The sequence below is a fragment of the Cryptomeria japonica genome, chromosome 3 (genome assembly GCF_030272615.1).
Source record: "Cryptomeria japonica chromosome 3, Sugi_1.0, whole genome shotgun sequence".
Classification (NCBI taxonomy): Eukaryota; Viridiplantae; Streptophyta; class Pinopsida; order Cupressales; family Cupressaceae; genus Cryptomeria; species Cryptomeria japonica.
In genome coordinates, this window is record NC_081407.1 from 234,106,218 (window position 1) to 234,127,491 (window position 21,274).

The 21,274-nt window shown below is 40.3% G+C and overlaps 1 protein-coding gene across 2 annotated transcripts in view; it reads right to left on the reverse strand.

Moving 5' to 3' along the window:
• LOC131067226 (DNA gyrase subunit A, chloroplastic/mitochondrial) overlaps positions 1-21,274 on the reverse strand; it is a 225,220-nt gene that overhangs the window by 103,194 nt on the left and 100,752 nt on the right. The window lies entirely within an intron of this gene.

A 21,274-nucleotide genomic window follows, 5' to 3' on the forward strand; every position in this document is an offset into this window, starting at 1 on the left:
TAACACCGGAAACTATTTCTGTCCTAAAAGGCCACAACAAAATCAAAGGGACTAAGGTCAAGTGGTAGAGCCACTTGATTCTCATGTTGGCAACAAAAATTCAAATCTCCGCAAATGACATCTTAGCACCATGCCAAAGCAGAAGTCCGCCTTCAGCTAATTTGTTGCTAGTGGTAGGCACGCATGTGCCAAGGATTCAAGTTGACGGAACATGCCAGAGGTTACAGCATTTACATTCAACAAGTAAAAACTTAGGCGTTCAAGCCAAAGGAGGAGGACAGCAGTAAAGCATCCAAGATAGAGGACCATGAACTGTAGCATTGACGCAAAATGAAGATTATGGATGCAAAGCATTGAATCTAGAGGAGCATGCTATAGGAAGTAGGAGGAGACATATAAGGAGAAAAAGTGGATGCCTTGCATGAGAAAAGAGGAATGAAAAGTTCAACTTTGAAGACTATTCTAGAGGACTAATAAAGAGATGAAGCGATAGGAAGGAATAAGTTCTCTACAAGAGGAGAAAGGGGGTGAGGAGGAGCATTCAAGCTATAGAGCACATTGTAATTGCAGCAATAGCCCCACCTATAGACAATAAGTTAAAGCAGTATCCCTGCAAACAAAATGTATTGCATGTAGAGCTCATCAACAAACCCTCACAATTTTAAGGGTGAGGCTTGAATAGGAACCCTAGCAAATTAATCTACATTTAAATAAATACATAAACTTTAATAAATTAAAAAACACCATTTAAAAGACAATTTTCTTGTTAAAGATATAAATACAACTAAAGCAAATTAGCATGGCTATAAAAAATTATAAACAAAAATCATAAGCTTTATAAAACTTATTGGGAGATGAAAATTGATTTCAAGAAAAATAAACTAATAGTATACAAATGATTGGACCAAGTCAATCAAACTTGAAAGAATAGCATGTTACAATAGAAAGGTATAGGGCAAAAGGAACCCTAACGTCTAACAAGCAAATAGCCCCTACTAGTCAACTAAAATAGAAACCATCAAATCAAGAATGCTAAACTCCATCCACGAGGCTAAATCCAATACTGTATAAAACTAAATTGGAGAACACAACCAAAAGGCAATATTGTCACACAGAGAGAGAAAAATTTGGAAATCAATGGCATCATCATCCTCAAGACTGAACTGTACAATACAACACCTAATAAAATTTTATCTTTGAAAGCCTTTTACAATTTCTCCAATGTATTTCACAAGCTGTCAAACTACTCGTACCAATCGATGCTCGCACCCCTCAAGGTGGCTAGAATGACCATAGCCAACATACTTCATTCTTACCCTCATTTGTTGTCCAGATAGTTTTCACGTCTTGCCATGTCTTACTAGATCCTCTAATTGATCCCTCGTAAACTTAGGCAACTTCTACCTTTCTACACTTGGGCTAAATGGTGGAGTGACCATTACGGAAAAGTAATAGCACATAATGATTACCAAGATATTTAATATTAACAAAGGAGCAAAAGTCTCCTTATATAAGAGTTAGAAACGATTTATCTAATAAGGGTAAGATTAACAACTACGAAAGCAAAGGATAAGAACTTATCTAAAAAGAATAAAAGAATATTCTTGAAGTCTATCCCAAAAACTTAATTAACCATTATAAACTAATAGTACAATATTACTTTAATAGTTACCATACTTTAACCATAATGCAAACTTAGTACTTAGAATCTACTCCTCAAGGAGTTCTAATTTGGACATTCTATTGCTCCCTTGGCACTCTCAAACATCCAAGTATCTTCTCCTATTTCTATAGTTTCAACATTTATGCATGCTTCATTTGCCTACCATTTCTCTTTTGTATGTTTAGAACCTTAGCCCTAAACGTTTTGTCTCAACACCTCAAAAGTTGTCTCATATGGTTCCTTCTCTTAGTCTATGAAGGAGTCTTTGAACTCTATATCCCAATGAAGACTTTCCTCATCTAAAGGATGTTGGATTAACTACATGTATCAAAGTTGGTCTACAAGCTCAACATACGCTTAATTTGGTAATGCAAGATATCTAGTAATTTCCACCCACACTTCATATGGTCAATTGTAGTGGGTCAAATGTTTCAAAATCTCTGGTCCCACCTATTACTATGACTATGACTATGACTAATACTTCAACTCTAAATTTCACTCCCAGATGGACTTCAACTTCGACTTTATATTCAACTCCAAATTTATATTACTAGAGTCTCGTCAACTACTTGTCAGAGTTGTCTTCTCCTTCCTCTTTGCTCTACAAACATTAAAGTTAGTCTAATCTCTTGATCTTGACCACACTGTGATCTATTCTCACCTTTATTGGCAGCTAAGATTAGGCATCATCTTAAATCAAACTTGACTTGTTTAACACAACATTGCAATGTCTATTTTTTGACTTGATAAAGCCACTACATGTATTAATGGCCAAAATTAACAATGCATACCAAATAGCGTAATAGGGTTTAATTTTTATTCACAAAAGGTTCTTATAGAAGTATACCAACGATGATCAACCAAGATTAGATTGCTTTCCCTAACTACACTGTGTATATAATAAACCTAACAATTGCAAGATAGACAAAATTGTTCTTCACTACTAACAAAAAATACAAGCTACTTGAAGCTGACAAGTAAATGGTACAGGTAGAAAACATATCAAAGGAATGTTACACTAACTACAAGCTTTGACATACTTCGATTGTGATTCAAAAATAGCATGATCAAACTATCAAAATCCTATACCTACACTAGATTGAAGCAATCCCAAATCTATGAGTTCAAAAAAAAAAATATTAGATTTTACTTATTGAATTTCAACAACATTATTTACAACGATGGTAGGATGAAAAAAGACAATTGCCACCTCAAAAATAGTTTCTAACTTATCAAATGACAATCCCTCCTCAAATGACAAACAGGGCTCTATTTTTCTTTAGTATCTTGGCTATGCATTTCTGCCACAACATATGTTTCTTCAATAAATATTCATTTTCTAATTTATTTTTCCTCAATAAGTAGGGCATCTCCCTTCTCTTCATTGTATTCCAACTCAATTCTTTGTCAATTTAAGTCATTGAGAAAATCAATTTTAAGGGTTCTCATCAAATCTTCATCCCCCTTTGTCACATGAAAACTCCACATTTTGTGGATGCATGGCCATTTATAAAATAATGAGCTACTTTTGACTAGTTAGAAGAATCATGTTCAAAGTGTACACAAAATTTACAATACTTTTTCATCTCCTCTTTACACTCAATTGCATTCTAACCTATCTCACCGCACTTCAAGCAACATTTTCTCTTCTTATTCACACTAGGTCTCTACCACATCCTTCTCTAAATTCTTTACCATAAGATACCATAATCACTTTTGTAACGAGTAGAAATTTTCTCTCCCAACACTTGTATTGTCACATTTTGAACTAAGTTAATATTGTGTAGTTACCTCCATTTAAATTGTTTACAGCCATAATTTTGGATGGAAGGCACATTCTACCAATCCCATTACTTCCACCATACCCATGCGATAAGCCTCATTGTTTTCATATATTTAAGGTTGCACCTAGGATCATATTATCCTCTATCTCTTCATCTAAATAGTAAGATTGGGAAATCATCAATTTCACGACAAGAAGCACAAAATACTCTTTTAAACCTCCTACAACGTTCGACTAGATCTTCTTTCATTGCTAAAATCTCCCCCCTTGCTAAAATCTCCTATTTGATTATCAACTACTTTATGTCTAATTTAATCATTTTATTTCCTATGCTTATTGATTTTCCTTCTTGGTTGGGCTTCAATCTTTTATGCAACCTCTATTGCTCATGCATAAGTCTCAAAGTATCTCATCCATACAATGAAACTCCAATTGATAGTAACACTCCAAATGCAAACCACTTTACCTTCCGGTTTTGAAATAGGTGTTCTTCTAATTTTCTCACAACTCTCTTAAATTACTCATCAAATTCCCTCATGGATTCACTTTTGTTTTGCAAAATCTCACTTCTTGCTTACACTCTCAATTATACGTTTAGGCAATTGGAAGTTATTTAAGACTCTTATCTTCACATCACTCTAGTCTTGTCATGTTCATGGCCTTTATATACCACTTAAGGCACTCATCTCTTAAGGTACCCACAAAGTCAAAAAGTTTAGACTAGCTATCTTCTATCCCATTTCTTTTCCACGTTGATTCCAATACAAAGATATGTTCAAAGGCCTCAATGGTGTCCTTCCAAAAGAGAGAAATAATTGGTGTTGCCTTAATCCATGTTCAGAGTGTTAGCTTTTTTAAATTTTCTTCCTAAAGTTTCTAACACTTGCTCTTCTACCCTTGGCCTTTGTTTTTATATCTTTATCCTTTCTTTCCCTAAACCCTTTGGCTAAATTGTTGCAGTTTTCCTTTGATTTACAAATTTCCTTGTCCTGACTTTGCCTTTGAGTAGATTTGTACCAAAGAAAACTCTTCCCAAAAACTCATCACAAACCACAACAAATTTCCTCTACTTCTCCCTTTGTCCAAAACAATTCAATAAATATCTCCTCAAATACAATCCTTTCCTTAAAATGCACACAAAATGTATCCTAATTGATCCTTAAATTCCACGGATGAATTGCTTGTTAATTTTTCATTAGCTATTGATATTTTTAAAAATGCCAAAAGGTTCTACGATTCTTCTTCAAAGGTTTGTAATTTTTGGCGGCTAGGCTATCAAACTTCTCTCATCTCTTCATGTTCCACCTTTTTCTACATCTCTCGGTTTCAAATCCTTTATCATTTTACCTATTTACAATTTCACACTCTTAGTCACCATATTACCCAAATAGAACACACTAAATTCCAAAGGTTTTAGCTTGGAAAGTGGAATTAGTAAACCATCAAAACCATCATTATTAGTAACCCTCACATTGACAATTCAGATTCAAAATACAATTGATGAGTCAAAAGTTCAACTACCAAAGCACCACTACTTCTACGCCAAGCTGATCACTAACACTCCCAAGCCATTCCTCTAATACCCCCTTCTAGCCTACAACCTATCTTATCAAATTAGTTAGATTTACATTTGCTTTATCAAGAAGGTTATTTCTCTACCCTAATATATATTGATGATTAAGTAGCATGATTACTATTTGTCCCTATATTTCTGCAACAAGAGTACATTGAAAAATAATGTTGTATACGCCATGCTAAATAGATTATTATCATGGGACACCATTGGCATTAGATTTTCAATAAAAAAACTCAATATGAAAAATGATAATTTGGATACAAAATGAAGGCATTCGATTTTCCTTTATAGACATTACATTTTGGACCCATGATTAAACAAATCTTCCCTACTAAATCTGATATAATAAAAAGTAATTTTTACAAATAGAAACTACTTTATTTGGGCACCCAAATCAATCAATAATTGGGCCCTAAAATAAAATGCCGCCACCTCAATCAGAGCGGGGACATGACATTTGAAAACGCTTAATGCACTGTGAAGTAATGAAATCAACATAATGTTGCTTGGAAGGTCACCTACCACATTGTTTGTAAGATTTCTATGTTACTCTCTGCTTCTAATCAATGTTTCTCAAAGCTTGCTATGAAGAGTTCCCAATTTTCTTAATTAATGACGATATTACCTTTAACGTGTACCTTATTTTTCTTGTGATCAGCCTTTTCTCTTAGTTGCTTATTTGTCAAAATGCCAAACTTTTACAAATAGCAAGTTGTGACAGATTTCAACTCAATTGACAAGTCCCCAATATCTAACCCCATCAACCATGAAATATAGCTTTTAGAACAAGAATATAGTCAAGCGCTCTGTAACCATCATATGTTTTAAAGGTGATAGCAACTAAATTGTCCACACGCACATGCCATTGCATATAACTATGCGGTACAAAGTTCATAACCCTAACAATTTGACCCCAACGCACATAACAGCTCCATTAACATCTTGTGATGCTTATACCCAGCATTGGCATTCATCTACCCTTAGCCACAATGGATTCTTGTCCTTTCCTTGTTCAGTACTCAAAAGAAGAGCTTGATTGTATGTTGTGCTTGCATTAAAGTTCCCTACTAAAGATTTTTCCCCTAAGGTGCTGAAAATTGAGATGTCCTTTTTTAGCAAACCATAGGGATCTTCACTGTCTAATTTTCTAGTAACAGGCAGCGAACATTATTTGTCAGACCTTCCATTCTAAAATTAGAATTTCTTATACCCTTATAAATTCAAAATTGTGTAGCCATCATGCCCATGTGCTTCTAAAAGGATGATAATATCCTCACAATCTACCATGGATCCCAAGCCAAGACCTATTCTACAAAGATAATCTCTATAGTTTCAACTTAACATATATCTCAAAGGACCCCAAATCCCTCTCCGTTGTGTGACAAATGATCACTGATTTTGCTTTCCCATACTTCAACCGGACCTATTTTCCTTTATCTCTTGTTACCTTCACTTTCTCCCATTCCTTCCTTTGTTCTTATTGTTGGGCTATTGTCAAGCCTTCCACTAGGTATATGTGTTTCTCTCTAATAGAACCATCTATTGTTTAGAATTGTGAACTTGTCCCCTATATTTCTCATGACAACTCCTACATGCATGTCCCTTCCTCCCATTCTTTTAACAGTCTTGTTTGCTTGATGGATATAAATTGTCCACAATAACTCTTTAAGGAAGTCTCCTATTGAGATGTCAACCCTTCTCACTATAACTTTTAAAAAATTTGATGATGATATTTATAAGCTTGTCTTCTTTATCTTTTTCTTATTTTAATTGCATCTTAACTTGCTACTCTACGATTTCAATTTGCTTGCCTGGCAATCAACTTACCACATGTGTCCAAGACTCAAGCTCTTTGATCTAGTCTCTTCTTAACTAATTTTATTTTTATTCCCATGTTTGCATTCGGAAATTGAAACTTTTTGTATGTGTCATGTCATGTCTTTCCAACAAATTTGGATTATTTACTTCTATTCTTTTCAGTAGATCTAAATCTTCTTTCAATCTGGCTCACTCCTGTTGTCCCCTATCCATCCTGTTTTGCAAGTATTGTTTACTCCCTACAATGAGTTGTTCAAGTTCACAGAATAAGCAATAAATGCACACAGAACATATAACCATCAACTACAATTATATTTAGAACATTAATTTAAGTAACAATCACAACAATATGGCAGAAAAATGTTTCCTTTATTGCATTCCAAAAGCTAGTACATCAACAACAACATGGGCATGGTTCCGTTACATTGCACTATATAAGACACCCAGCGGCTCGCGAAGATGCCAACCGTCAAAATGGTCGACTAACCCCTAAGGGAACCATCGATTGTCTTATTACAAAAAACATAACATAGCAAACCTATAAGTACTAGCCTAATTGTCGACTAACATTAGCCCCCCCAGAAAAGTAGTCGTATTCCAAACGACGAGACAAAATGGGAGCTGGTCAAAATTGAAAACTAAGACTGAGAGGGATGAGAAGACGTCCCTGGGGTGGTAGAAGTTGAAGCCTCCTGTCGGGACTGCTACAATTGCTCCATGACGAGCCACAGATTCCTCTCAGCAACCAACTGGCATTCACGAGCTTTCTTCACCATTAGAGTTGCCTCCATCAAATCCTTATCCTTCTACTACACCTCACGTGTCAGGACCGAGACCATCTGCTCCAATGTCTTCATTTGATTACGTTGTTTGGCCATACGGGTCTTCTGTAGTGCAACCGCCTCTAGTTCAATTCTAATCTACTTTTCTATAGCAGCAAGTTCTATACGTTTATCCAACTCCTCCTGAAGTACGGCAATCTCTTCCTTGGCAACTCGTTGTTCGGCATGGGCCTGCTACATTTGAAAATATAGCTCCCTATAGGAGCTCTCCATACCTTGCAAGGTGGGGCCAAGTGGCCCCTGGCTGTGCATGATGTGTGTACCTCGCGAGGTTGCCACCATCTCAAGAGCCTCGACAACTAGCCAGCCATGTTGGACGAACTGCTATGTGAACTCCTCCTGGTATCCGGAGGTCATAAATGCCAAAAGCTTCTCTGCTTCTGGTAGGGCTCCTGCATCTACGAGTAAGGCCAGGTTGACGATGCCTCGCGCTACCTCTGTAAAGCCCTGCAACTCCGTCATGAATCGTCAAATAATGTCGACGGGGTCCTGTGCATCTGGCTGTGAAATACGAAGACTCTCGGATGGATCCTTCCCTAGGGATGACTCTGTGTCCATCATCCTGTTGTTCCAAGATTGCAGGCTCTCATCCTCCAAGTCGATAATACTATGTGTATTCTGTTGTTCGCTCTCACCCTTCCTCAGGTTCTGCTCTATGTTTCGAATCCCCTCAACTTGAATCTGCTCCTAGCCAACTGCCATCGTGTGTGGTGAGGAGAGAGGTGGTGCGTGGGGTGTAAGGGCAAACTTCCCCAACCAGTTGTCCAGTGATGCATCCACATCTTGCTCTTGATCTATCTCACTTGCCACGAGAGCATCCAATACGGCCAGTTCCTCCTGTAGTGGCCCTTCATCTATATGCACTTCGCCATCTACACTCAAATCTACTCCTTCGGCCTCAATCACTTGTACATCTCCACCCGAAGGTACTGTGGTCATTAAACCTCCACCCGAGGGTGCTGCCACTGCCATTCGTAAATATCCTGAAGGTGTTGCCACCCTTACGACTGTGTCATCCGCTACCGCCATCTGCACATCTCCCGAAGGTGTTGTCATCTGTAGAGTTGTGTCATCCATAAGATGAAATGTCAAAGATGTGCGTATGGCTGCCTCAGCAGACCGTAGCACCCCAATTGTAGGTGTTTGTACAACTTTGCCTCTTGGCTAAACTACTCCCTCGATAACCAACCTAACCTGGGCCAAGGACACTCAGAAAGGTGCCTATGGGAATCTTTCGGTAACTTTCTGAAACAACACACCGACTACGGTGACGTTTCCCATCGACGTAAGCATAGTCAATACCTGTGGGGGTACCAAGTGAGCAGACGAGTGTAGCTTTGGGGCTACAAACTTAACCCGTGCCATAGTTTTCTCCTGCATTGTGGGTCGCTCTACCTCTTCCCCTCCTTCCGGCTACACTTCCACCCCTTCCACTTCTTCAACTTCATCCGAGTCTACATTAGGCGGTGCCATCGGGAACCCCTCTTCACTGCTCTGACTCTCCAAATCTTTCGTTTCTTCCTCTTCCCCTTCGTTATCATCATTGGAACTTTCCTCTTCTACTTCTTGTTTCCTCTTCTTCCTAGCCAGTTGGGTGGCATCACCACTGTCGAGTGTGTCCAAATGCACCCATTAATACATGGCAGGTTTATTCAGTTCTACTCTTCCCTGCGGCTGTAACTTGCCCCACTTCTCTAAGGGTACCTCCATACGAACAGCTTCCAAGAAGTAGTTGATGGCGTGGTGGCACATGTAGAACGTTTTATATTCTAGGGCAAGAGAGTCATCAATCCTATCCGAGAGCATTTGAGACCAATTATACGCGTGGCCGAGTTTGAGTCCATTCATAACGCTTATCATCCAAATGGCCATGTCTGAAGCCCTACTTGCCCCTATCAACCTGCTCTTCACCAGATCCATCAACATCCGCCAGACACGAGTGGCAATGAAGAAACATTTCACTCCTCGGTTGTTTATGCTTGCCCACAAACTCTTCCATTTTGCAAGAGTCGAATTGTTACAACACACCAACTTCAGCAAGAAATCTTGTCGTTCCTTAGTTATTTTGGTGATTGGTTTTGCTATCGACTCCCCCATGTCTGGTATCCCAAGTACCCTTTGAAAGTCGCCAGGCTTGAAGGAAACCGTGATAGTGCAACCTCGATACTCTATTATAGGTTTTTGTCTACGAGAGTCGTAGCCGACAACCATGGTTTGGAAAACTGGCTCCAAATCTTTTATGTTGAAGGTTGGCATTTGAATGGCATGGTCTACCTCGGCCTTCCTGAGAGAGTTCTTCAGTGCATGGTCTGGAGGGCTTTCATCCCACTAGCTGTGGCATTCGCTCCCTATGACACTTTCAAATGTCAAGGTTTCTACCGTAGCTTTCTCTTGTTGGTCTCGTTGAATTCTTGGTCGTACTTTGGCCTTCTTAGCACTATTGTTGCTTGGTTCTCATGTAGTCCTTATGGTTGTGTGCTTAGAATTTTGTGTCTTTTCCTTGTCTTTTTCTCGTCCTTGGTTGTTATTATAACAGCCCAAAATTTTTGTTCAGCTGGGATCACCCCAACTTGTCCTTACCATATCTTCGGCTACTCCCAAACCCTTGTTGTCGTACGAAGTCCCTTCGGCTAGTTTTGTACGAACCACTTGTAGTCTTGTACGGATGTCAACAAATAGATGCTTCTTTAATTCCCTCAGCTAAGGCAGTATGAACTCCTACCAACTCTGCACAAAAGCTCGAAAATTTTATTCTGATATCTTCATACCTCGTACAAAATCACGTCATTGTCGTACGGATATCTTTCGGTTGTCCCTAAAGATGGATGTCCTATACGAATTCGTACGACCGATGCACAACACTGTCATGCTGATCACCTCGTACGGAATCGTACGATTCTAAACCCACGCAATCGTACGACACTCTCATGTAATTACCCTCCAATCGTACGTCGTCGTACGTTCTTCTTGCTATGTGTACGGGCTCGTACGTTGTCCTTGGCAATGTCCATTCGGTTAAATCCTCGTCTTTTGCACTCCTTCGTACGGCCTCGTACGATAATTGCTTCCCTATTGGTATGCTTTGTACTAAATCGTACGGCCCCTTCCCCGACAAAAATGATCTAACTACACCCTTCGTACGGTATCGTACAGCACTTTTTCGTGAGATGATGTGATATCGTACAACAGTTTGCTTAACAAACTTTTGCCTTCCGCTTCTTCACTTCTCCCTTGGGTGCTTAATTGATTTGAATTAGACAAGGGTGGTTTATATACTTCTCCCACCTTCAGAGTTAGGGTTCTTAGAGCATACTTTATAATAACCTTTTTTCACCACATAATTTCTCCTTCACCAACTTTATAATATTTACCCTAACCCATTCTCTTTAATTTTTAGTACTTGCCTTATGGTTTCCTTTTTTAATTATTTTTTTAAATACATTTTTAATTTTTTAACTCGGCAAATAATTTTAAATTTTAACCCTCGTACCTTTAAGTGGCCACGGTACGAAACTGCTTGCCACCCTTGACTACTTGCTTTATTGCTTCTTGTACCTTGGCAAGTCCCACCTTTTCTCTTTGCATGTTTGTCATCTTCTTTTGCTTCCGCAACTTGGCTTTTTGTGCCACCAATCTCACTCTTCTACCCGGCTTTGCTTTATTGCTAACTTCCTTCTTCAATTTTTTGCTTGGTCCTTTAGCATCATTTTCATTCTCTGAATCCTCCATTTTCCTCTTTACCCCAATAGGATCTTACTAAGGTCAGACTCTAATATCTGAGTCGTGAAACCATGCACACACGTGCGGTAGTCTTTTGTAACACTCCTTCGGGCAACACGTGCCCATGTATTTCAAATCCCATATTTTGTCCACCAATGGTGCCAATCCCACCCCTTTATAACTTCCATCTATGTAACGACCTCCATACTACTGGTACCATGTCACTTTCTCACCATCCACCTGCAGTGGCCCCGCAGGGTTAGTGATCACCCGGTAGAGTGCATTGGGGCCCGCTTCCTGCTCGCCAGGTTGTAGTGCTATCACTAACATGTCTTCAGCTTTTAGTATCATTTTCAAACACGGTCCCAAGGTTGCACTGTATTCCTCCAAGTCTACCTCCTCCTTCAAGACGACAGGCAGCTCTTCCTTCTTGGCAACTTTTGCCTTCCATTTAGCCTCTTCTTCATCAATGTCGTACGCGATATAGACTTCGCGAAGACCTTCGTATGGAGCCCTCTTTCTTCAGTGTCTCGTGATCCTTATCCATATTGCCGAAACACCGAAAGAGGCATTTGTCAAGTGCTTGTGGATTCTGGGCACCACGATGCCATCAACTTGCTTCAGTACGAGTCGCTCTTCCACGAACGTAAGCGGCTTAGCCCAATCTTCATCATGTTTGTAAAGTTCTGCAACTGCCACAAGATCTTCCTCTACTTCCTTCCTTCTACCAAAGGTCCAATCTCCCTTTGTGGCATATCCCAACATGTTGATTGCTAAGACTAGTTTATCACGTTCCCGATACAGTTTCAACATTGAGTCATTTATCAAGTCACGAATTGGATTATCATCCAGGGTAGAGAGTTTTACAGCTCTATTCTTCCCTACTTCCCTGATCTTATAGGGCCCCAACCAATGAACTTTGAACTTCCCAAGACGAAGTTTGTTGCGGCTGTTATACTTGAGGACCAACTATCCGAGACAGAAGTTTGTCCGTCAAAGATGTTTGTTGTGTCAATACTTTCGCTGACGTTGGGCCACTTACATCACCCATTGTGCCATCATCCGACGTTCATCTAACTTGGTGAGGTTCATAAGTTGGGTATTCAGACTCTCCTCACCTCCCAACCGATTTTCACCAGCAATTTGTAGCCACGGTACGGTGTACTCCACCGGTACCACCGCCTTCTGGTCCTACATGAGCTGGAACGGTGTATGGCCCTTGGTACGTGTTGTGACCATTTCACAGATCGCCCCATTAGAATGGGGACCCCCTCCTTTTTCGCTTGGTTTTGCCTGTTCTTCTCTCTGCTTCTAGGATTTTGAGTGAGTGAGTTGTCTGTCTGGGCTAGGGCTAAACCCTGGGGGTTTCTTTTGAATGTTTTTTAAGCCAAGTCCAGTCAAATTTTGAAGGTTATTAAGCATCCTCCCGAGGATTGGGATTGAGACAGTAAGGTAAGCCTGTCAGGAAGGTCAGATAGATCTTAGGTTAGGTCTAATCAGGGTTTTTGAGGTAGATTCAAACTTTGTCTAAGTGTTAGCATTTTGAAGACGGAATTGTGTATTCTTGCCTAGGTAAGTTTTGATTAAATTTTGGAGGCGAGATGATGCCTGAAACAGATAAATCGCCCCTGTCCTTCACTGGAGGCTCAGAGCGAATTTCGTTCTAAGTGCAATTTCTTGTTTTGGGAAGACTTGCTAACTGGTTCCTGGTCTTGAAGATGACCTAACCCTGCCTGGTGAAGTGATTGGAGATTTAAAATGTGGATATTTTAGCTTAGAAAGATAAATTCGCTCCTGTCCCTCTCCTAGGGACCAAGGCGAAAATGTTATTTAGTGCATATTTGTCTCTGAATTTTTTAAATTGTTTTGTGCAGGGTCTACAGGGGAGATAATTGGACATGACTTGATGATTTTAAGGATTTTGAAGGCTTGAAAATGATAAAATTTGAAGGATTAAGAGGAAAGCGCTCCTGTCCCTCCCTGAAGGACCGAGGCGAAAAGGCTTATTTGAGTCATTCTTGGCCTTGATTGGTCAAATTGAAACGTCAAAGGCATGGTGAAAGATGAAGTAAACATGTTTGAGCATCCAGGCTTAATTAAAAGCAATGAAAGGATGGAGCTTTTTGTCTAGAAAGATAAATTCGCCCCTCTCCCTCCCTGAAGGACCAGAGCGATTTTCTTTATACACACCTTTTTAGACCTTTCTCGGACTTGAACTCTTGTTCATGACTTGTAACAGGATGATATCTTCCCTAGCAAAGGAATTTCGAGATGAAAAGTGAAACGATTTGGCCTAGAGGGCAAAATTTGCTCCTGTCCCTCACTGAAGGACCGGAGCTTGAATTTCAAAATTTGCATTATCCTTGCAAGATTAAAGTGATTTTACGATTTGAAGAGGTCAAAAGAGGGCATGATTGGTCCATTGAAGATAATTTCGAAGGCTAGCAAAGCACAGGTAAGCTCATAATTGCAAAATCGCTCCTGTCCCTCTCCAGGGGACCAAGGCGAAAAACCTAAAAGACTATCTCTTCCCTCCAAATCGGGACGAATCTAGGCCAAGGCACAAGTTTGGAATGATACATAAACTACTTCGGGATGGAATGGAGTTGCAAGGACCACAAATTTCGATGACAATTGGCTAAAGCGCTCCTGTCCCTCTCCAAGGGACCAGGGCGATTTTTATAAAATCAACAATTTCCCTCCAAAACCACGCCAAGGCAAGGTGGTGCAAGACGAGAAATGTCTTTTAAAAAATGGTGAACAAGGAATTGCTACCAAAAATTGACAATCCTAGGCTCAAATGCAAAAATCGCTCCTGTCCTTCACTAGAGGACCAGGGCGAAAATGTCCTAAGGTACGCTCCTTCTAAAGATCAAGTGAATTAAACTCAAAGTTCCAAATAAAAATGCCATTTTGGACGCCAAGGATGAGGTTTTGAACGTGAAAGCAAGGAATGCAAGGCTTAAAATGCAAGAGCACTCCTCTCCCTCTCCAAGGGGCCAGAGCGAGGTTATTGACATTCGTTACTTTTTTACCATGCTTGGGCGTTAATATCCTCCAAATCGCATTAGATGCCAAATTCGCTAAAAACTTCGAAATATTTTAAAATTTTAATTAAATTGGCATTTAATAAAGGTGCATGGGCATTTAATAATTAATTTGACCTTTAGAAAATCAATTTTTTTTACTAATTAAGGCATTTGAAATTAATTATTCTTAAATTAAAATTAAAAGATAGAGCGCTTGAGGTATCATTTTTAATATTTTATCAACTCGGCCTTTTCTTTTTTAATTTTTATTTATGTTGGGGCCTATTTTACCAAGTCGGCCTATGGGAAAATGAAGTGGTGAGCGCCTATTTAGTAGGGCTGTTTTTGAGCAATTTTAATCAATCATTCATTCATTACTTCAAGTGCGATTGGGAAGAGCAAGAAGGAAGTGCGAAATCTGGTCTAGTTGGAGCGAATTTTGTTGGAGGTTAGAGGTGGTGGAATTGATGCTAGAGGAAGTGCATTTTGCTAAAGGGAGGACTTCGATCTACCTTTTGCCTAGCGAATTCTCCTATTTTTGCATCATTTCTTAGAATTAATTCTCAAGTGGAGGTATGGTGTGATCATCCTAGTCCCAATGTTGAAATTTTGAATTTTGAACTTCAAGTTTTTTTGAAAATTCCGTAGTTAATTAGGAAATGATAACTCAAAGATTTATCATGAAGTTTCCTAATTAAAAGCTTAAATCTTCCTTTCTACTCTATATTTCTACGTTGTAAAATATATTGCTCATTATGAAATGTTCTATAGGTGTCAAGATGGCGACCCCAAAGGCAGGAACATCCACTAGTCGTCCAGCTCTCATGAAGGAAGATCAGAGGAATGAAGAATTGGAGACCAAGATCGTGTCAAAGTGGAGCAACATTGGAGATACCAACTTGGGAAACTTCAGTGTGAAGAAGTTTCGAGAGGTCCCTTACATTGGAAAGCCATCACCTGTCGCAAAAAGAATAATTGAAAGTGGCATCATCAAGGCAGCCGGTTTCCCTCCAGCAGTCCAGTACCATGAGCTGATGATCGAGTGTGCTCGCCATTATGACCCACAAATCAAGATCAATCGTGTCCAAGGAGGGGAACACTTTGGCTTACCTTTCAGAGGAGGCTATAAGTGAGGCTCTCCATCTTCCAAAGCATAAAGATATGATTTACAAAAGCTTAGAAGGAGCCAGGTCCATGTATGAAGATGATCCAGACACTTGCTTGAGCATCATCAATAAGAATTGGTTACTCAAAAGTCGTCCCCGCCTGAGCAAGATTCCCAACACACCACATAGGATCAACTTCCAGGAGGAATACAGAGATTTGATAACTTTACTCGATCGAGTTACAGGGGCTCCTCAAGCCTTCTATTTTGAGAAGTGGATGTTCTACTTCATCCAGGTGATAGTTCAAGGAAAAGGAACAATTCATTGGGCAAGAATTATTAGCCATTGCTTGGACGTGCAGTTAAGGAGACTAAAGCCTACCAAGTCATTCCACATGAGCTCATACGTCATATATGCCTTGATCAGGAGTGTCAAATATGCAGGACTACCTCATAGAGGAGTGATCGAAAGAGGACCCGGAGAGGTGAGAGTTTGTGACTCTTATGTTCATTTGCATCATCCACCTGGAAGTGACTACAAGTTAGTCAATGATACCTTCACGATGAACATCACCAGGATATTGCAAGGCGGGATTCACAATCGGCTATCTCAGGATGCACAAGAGCTTGGTTCAACTTATGAGCTCTTGGATTGACAAATCCCACACAGTAGCCGTTGAATTCGCAACAAGAATGATGCAAACAATCCATCGAGCTATCCAAGTTCTTGAAATCATCCAGAACCTAATGATAACTGTAGCCGCTTTCGCTCATACTAGAGATGTTATCATTCTTATCCTGCAAGTAATCAGGCAAACATCAAGGAAGATCCTAGCACAAGAAAAGATAATGGATGGAGGAGCTCATAATTTACTTCAGTGGTCAACTCTACTCCAGATGAAAGAGGTTCTTTTTGAGGACATCAGCACCAAATGCAATCAAGTTGAAGGCGTCATCCATCCAATTCAGGATAAGGTGTTTGAAGTGTTGTGTACCATTCTTGGCAGAAGGATCGATGTTGAGACAGATGTGGACCTTCAAGAGTTGGAAGAAAGAGTCAAGGTCATCTTTTGCAAGGATGAGAATATCATCACAGATGAGCAACGAGATCTAATGTTCACTACTATGCTCCTGATTGAAAAGATCAAAGAACTTGAATCTGGATGGGAGGCTACTCTTCTCCAGGCCTTTGATCAGGTTATCCACTTGGAAGAACGAATGAGGAATCTTCCCGAGATTCCTATTGCTGAGATTGAAGGAATTGTGTCCAGATTCGTTGCATATGCTAAGAAAGAGCATTGGAAGGGGAATAAGGTTCTAGAAGAAAGGTTGTTATGAGATGATGTGGCATTTTAATTATCATTGGTCTATGTTTTCTTTATTTTTGTGCCAATTAAATATTTGGCTATGCATTTAATATTGTTCAACTAAAAGCGGAACTTTTGTAACAAACCCTAATTAGGGTTTAGGTGTCAAAATCTCAGCCATTGATCTTCTTTTGATCTGGGTCGTTCATTGTATTTGAGGATGCTATATATACCCTCACTCCTTTTCATTTTGAGATAGTCAGATAGTTAGAAGTTAGAAGATTAGAGCATTTGGAGAGAAGAAAGTTATTTTGTAGCAAGATTGAGCATTGAAGAAAGAATTTCAAGCAATTGTTGTCTATTTTGGCTTTGAGATCAATAAAATATTGAAGTTATGGTGTTTTATTGCAATTCTTGTGGCTATCTTCATGGTTGTTTACTTTCTTGAATCATTCTTAGTCGAAGTAGTATTTAAAGTTTGAAGGGCTAAGTGTTGGGCTTGATCTTTGGTGAGATTCACGTTCCAAACCACTAGCTTCTTACTGATTGTAAGGACGCCTTGTGTGGTCAACTGGAAATATTTGGATTGCTTGAACCTTCAATCATTATTGAACTATTGATATGTATCTTTATGGCAGTATCTATAATTCTTGATGATTTGAAAATCACTAATCACCTTAGTAGATCGCATTAATTTCAGTGGAGTTGTAATTGCTTGGCAATGCTAAGATTAGTAGAATCTTACCAAGTTTAGCCTACATTGAGTCATTTTTAGGATTAGATCTGAATTCATCTTTTGCAAACCCTATCTTCTGATCTTTTTGAAAACCTGCTAGTTTTAGGAAAATTCTGTTGCTGCAATTCCAAAAAAACGTAAGGGCCCTTGATGAAACAGCATTCACAACGACCACTGGTGCTTATCCACACGTAGAGATCCAACAACAAAGAACATTGAAGTCACCTTGATTGATCCTTTCTCGCGATATCTTCACCATTCAGAGGCTTTACTCAAGAGAGGATAAGGTACCCTTGGGTATTTTATTCTGTGTTTGATAGTGTACAAAATACACGTCAGCAATACGGTACACCCATAGTACCGCTGGCAGACGTTCCTCCCAATCCCCCCGTTCCACTCCACAGGATTTATAGATGATAGACACCAATACCTTATTGGTAGCATCAGGCCCCAAGTGGTCCCCAACCAATCCGTCATGAGCTTCCTTCAGTACACTTGGAATTTCTTCCTGCATCACACATCTTCACAGGATTTGGTCTGATCCCATCTTGTATAGTAGGCCATTTGATCAATTGAATGGTTTTACTTTTCAGTGCCATCTTACGTCGTTCTCCTAGTGGCATGTCCCGTGGAAACGTCGAGGTGAATAAGTACTCACCAATGCTCTCATACCAAGGATGTAGTATGGCTATTTGGAACAAGTGGGCATCAAGAAAATCCTCATTTACTCCTTCCTCGGGCTCTCCGTATTTGATTCTTGATAGTCGGTTTGTTATGACATGACACTTTTTAGGTCGTACGACGATTGTAAAGGTGAATTCTTGGAGCAATAGCAACCATCGACTTACCAATCCTTGGATTATTGGATTGTTCACCAAGTACGTCAATGCTTGATGGTCTACGTAAAAGGTGAATGTTGTCGCCAAAAGGTACTGGCAGAACTTCTGCACTGAGTACACAATCCCAAGTGCCTCTCTCTTTGTCGTACTATAGTTTCGTTTGACCTTTGGGAGCAGACGGCTAGCGAAAAAAATAGGGTGGTCCAACCCCTATACGCCAACTTGTGTTAGTGGCACCGATGGCGAAGTTGGAGGCGTCCACATGCACATGGAACTCCTTATCCCAATCAGGGTACACCAAGATTGGTAAACTCACCAATCGGGATTTGAACTCCTTAAATGCTTCCTCCTACTCTTCTCCCAACGTGAATGGCTCACCTTTTCTCATCAACTTGTCCAAAGGGCATGACACCTATGCAAAACTTTTAATAAATCTCCTATAATAGCTGATATGTCCTAGGAAGGATTTTACATCCGTGGGAATCTCCATGCTTACAATTACCCCTACCTTGTCGGGATCTGTCTTCAACCCTTCCTTGCACACAATTACCCCTGCATCTGTGGGACTCTCCATGTTTACAATTACCCCTACCTTGTCGGGGTCCATCTTCAACCCTTCCTTGCACAGAATGTGCCCCAACAACTTGCTTTGCGGTACCATGAATCGGCCCTTCTTAGGGCTGAGGGCCAATCGGGTCGGCCTACATCTTTCCATGAACTCCCTAAGTGTGTTCAAATGGGTTTCCTGCTTCTGTAGATAAACCAATCATCCAAGAATGCCTTGAAGCTTCCAACCGACATTCCATCAAATATGTGCAATATAATCCGTTGGAAGGTGGTCGAAGCATTACACAAGCCGAACGGCACGCTATTGTATGCATATACTCCATCCTCCACTATAAATGTTGTTTTCAGCTTGTCTTCGTCGGCAATGCTGATTTGGGTATAGCTAGAAAATCTGTACAAGAACGAATGAATCTTGTGACCTACTACCTCCTACAAAATGTTGTGAGTGAACGAAATCGGGAATGCATCCTTGATAGTCACCACATTCAAGCACTGCAAGTCCACACATATCCTGATCTGCTTTACTTCCTTTTTTAGAGAGTCTGACGATGTTCGTAGTTGGCAATTTTGTCACCAACTATATTTGTAATAGCCATCTTCAATTGTGGCATTGTCTGCAGAAGTTCAGACGTTTGTACGCGTACGGTAGTTTGCAACATCTATTTAATGATAGTTTTCTTGTACTCTGACCGAAGTGGGGTCCTGACAGTATTGTGTGAGTGCCTTTGTTCTTCCGCCATCGCTCGTTCCATATCAACCCTAGCTTCTCGGAATCTCTCCTTCTTCGTACGAGGATCAAGGTACACCACCTTCTTGCTCTGCAATCTTGTGATTGCCAGTACCTCCTCATTTGGCTCCTTCACATCCAACATATTTACTCCCCTTTTTTTCGAGCAGTCACTGTCCTCATGGTTTCCAAGACCACACCATTTGCACAACAAGCCTCCACCATTGTTCCTGCTCTAACATTCTCGAGCAAAGTGGTCCCACTCATTGCATTTCCGACATTGGATCATGGACCGCCCTTTTGCACAGTATTCAATTTTGCTCCTTGGGGTGTTATTATTGGAATGGTTGTTCTCGCGCCAATTATTGAGGTATCCTCCTGGTGAAGCCTCTAAGTTTGTTGATTGCTTAGGTGGTGTTGCTAGTGGCATAGCTTGCTTGCCTTGAGTGTAAAGCACTTGTGTGCTCCGTGTTTTTTAATTGTACGGACATTCCTTAGTGGAATGGCCCAATACCTAACAGATGTCACAAAAAGCTTTCCTCGAACATGTCCCTTTTGTATGCCCTTTTGCCTTGCAAAAGGTGCACCAAAGTTCTTTGTCATCTCTACCACTCTACTTATCAACCTTCAACTCCTTCATGATCCGCAACATGTCCTTGCAGAGAGCTCGTACGGTTTTGGACTCGACATTACTACTTTTGTTTGTATTGTCATCATCACCTGCCCTTTGTTTCCCCTTCATTGTTTCTCTCACTTTCAATATCCATTGCTCTATTATAAGCCTCGTCATATGACGACAGAGGGACTACCTTCATCTTCCGCCTAAGGGATGGTACCAACCCCTCGACAAACCATCTTTTCTTCAGGCCATCTACCGACTGGTTCTCCATTTTGTTCAATAGTTCCTTCAACCTTCGGTTATAAGCTCGAACACTTTCACTTTTTCTCTGTTTGGTATTATAAATCTCAGCCACAATTTCATTGTCGTCAAGCAGGAGTTTGAATTCCTCCTGGAAGGCCCTCTTCAAATTGTTCCATGATGTTTTATGTTGGGCATCAAGATACGTGTACCAGCCAATTTCTATCCCTCGAAGGGTGGTCAGGAATGCCTTCAACTAGTAATCCTGGTCGTCCTGGTCATTCGCCTCCCAAATGGTTACGCATGTCTTGCAGTGTCATACGGGGTCCTCCGACCCATCTCCCATGAATCTTGAATGCTTCTGTCTCTCTGGAGTATTCTGATTGTATGCCATTATTTTTGCGTGGAAGGTACTCCACCCTGCCTGGAGGGATTTATGCGCCGCTTAGGTGTTATATGCCTGGATGGTACCGTACGCATTCGGCCAGACCGGACCGTATTGCTCCATCCACGAGCTTTCTACGCATCCACCCGCGTCCTTTGCGCCTTGGTCACCCTCACTCCTATACTCCCTCCTTCCCAAGGTTTCTGGGTCTGACACTCCTGTTTTTGAGTGTTCCCCAAGGGACAGATTCCAATTCAGTACAGGTTATTCTCAAAGAGTTCAGCGATCTCACCTTGCAGGTCCCGTACAGCCCCTTCG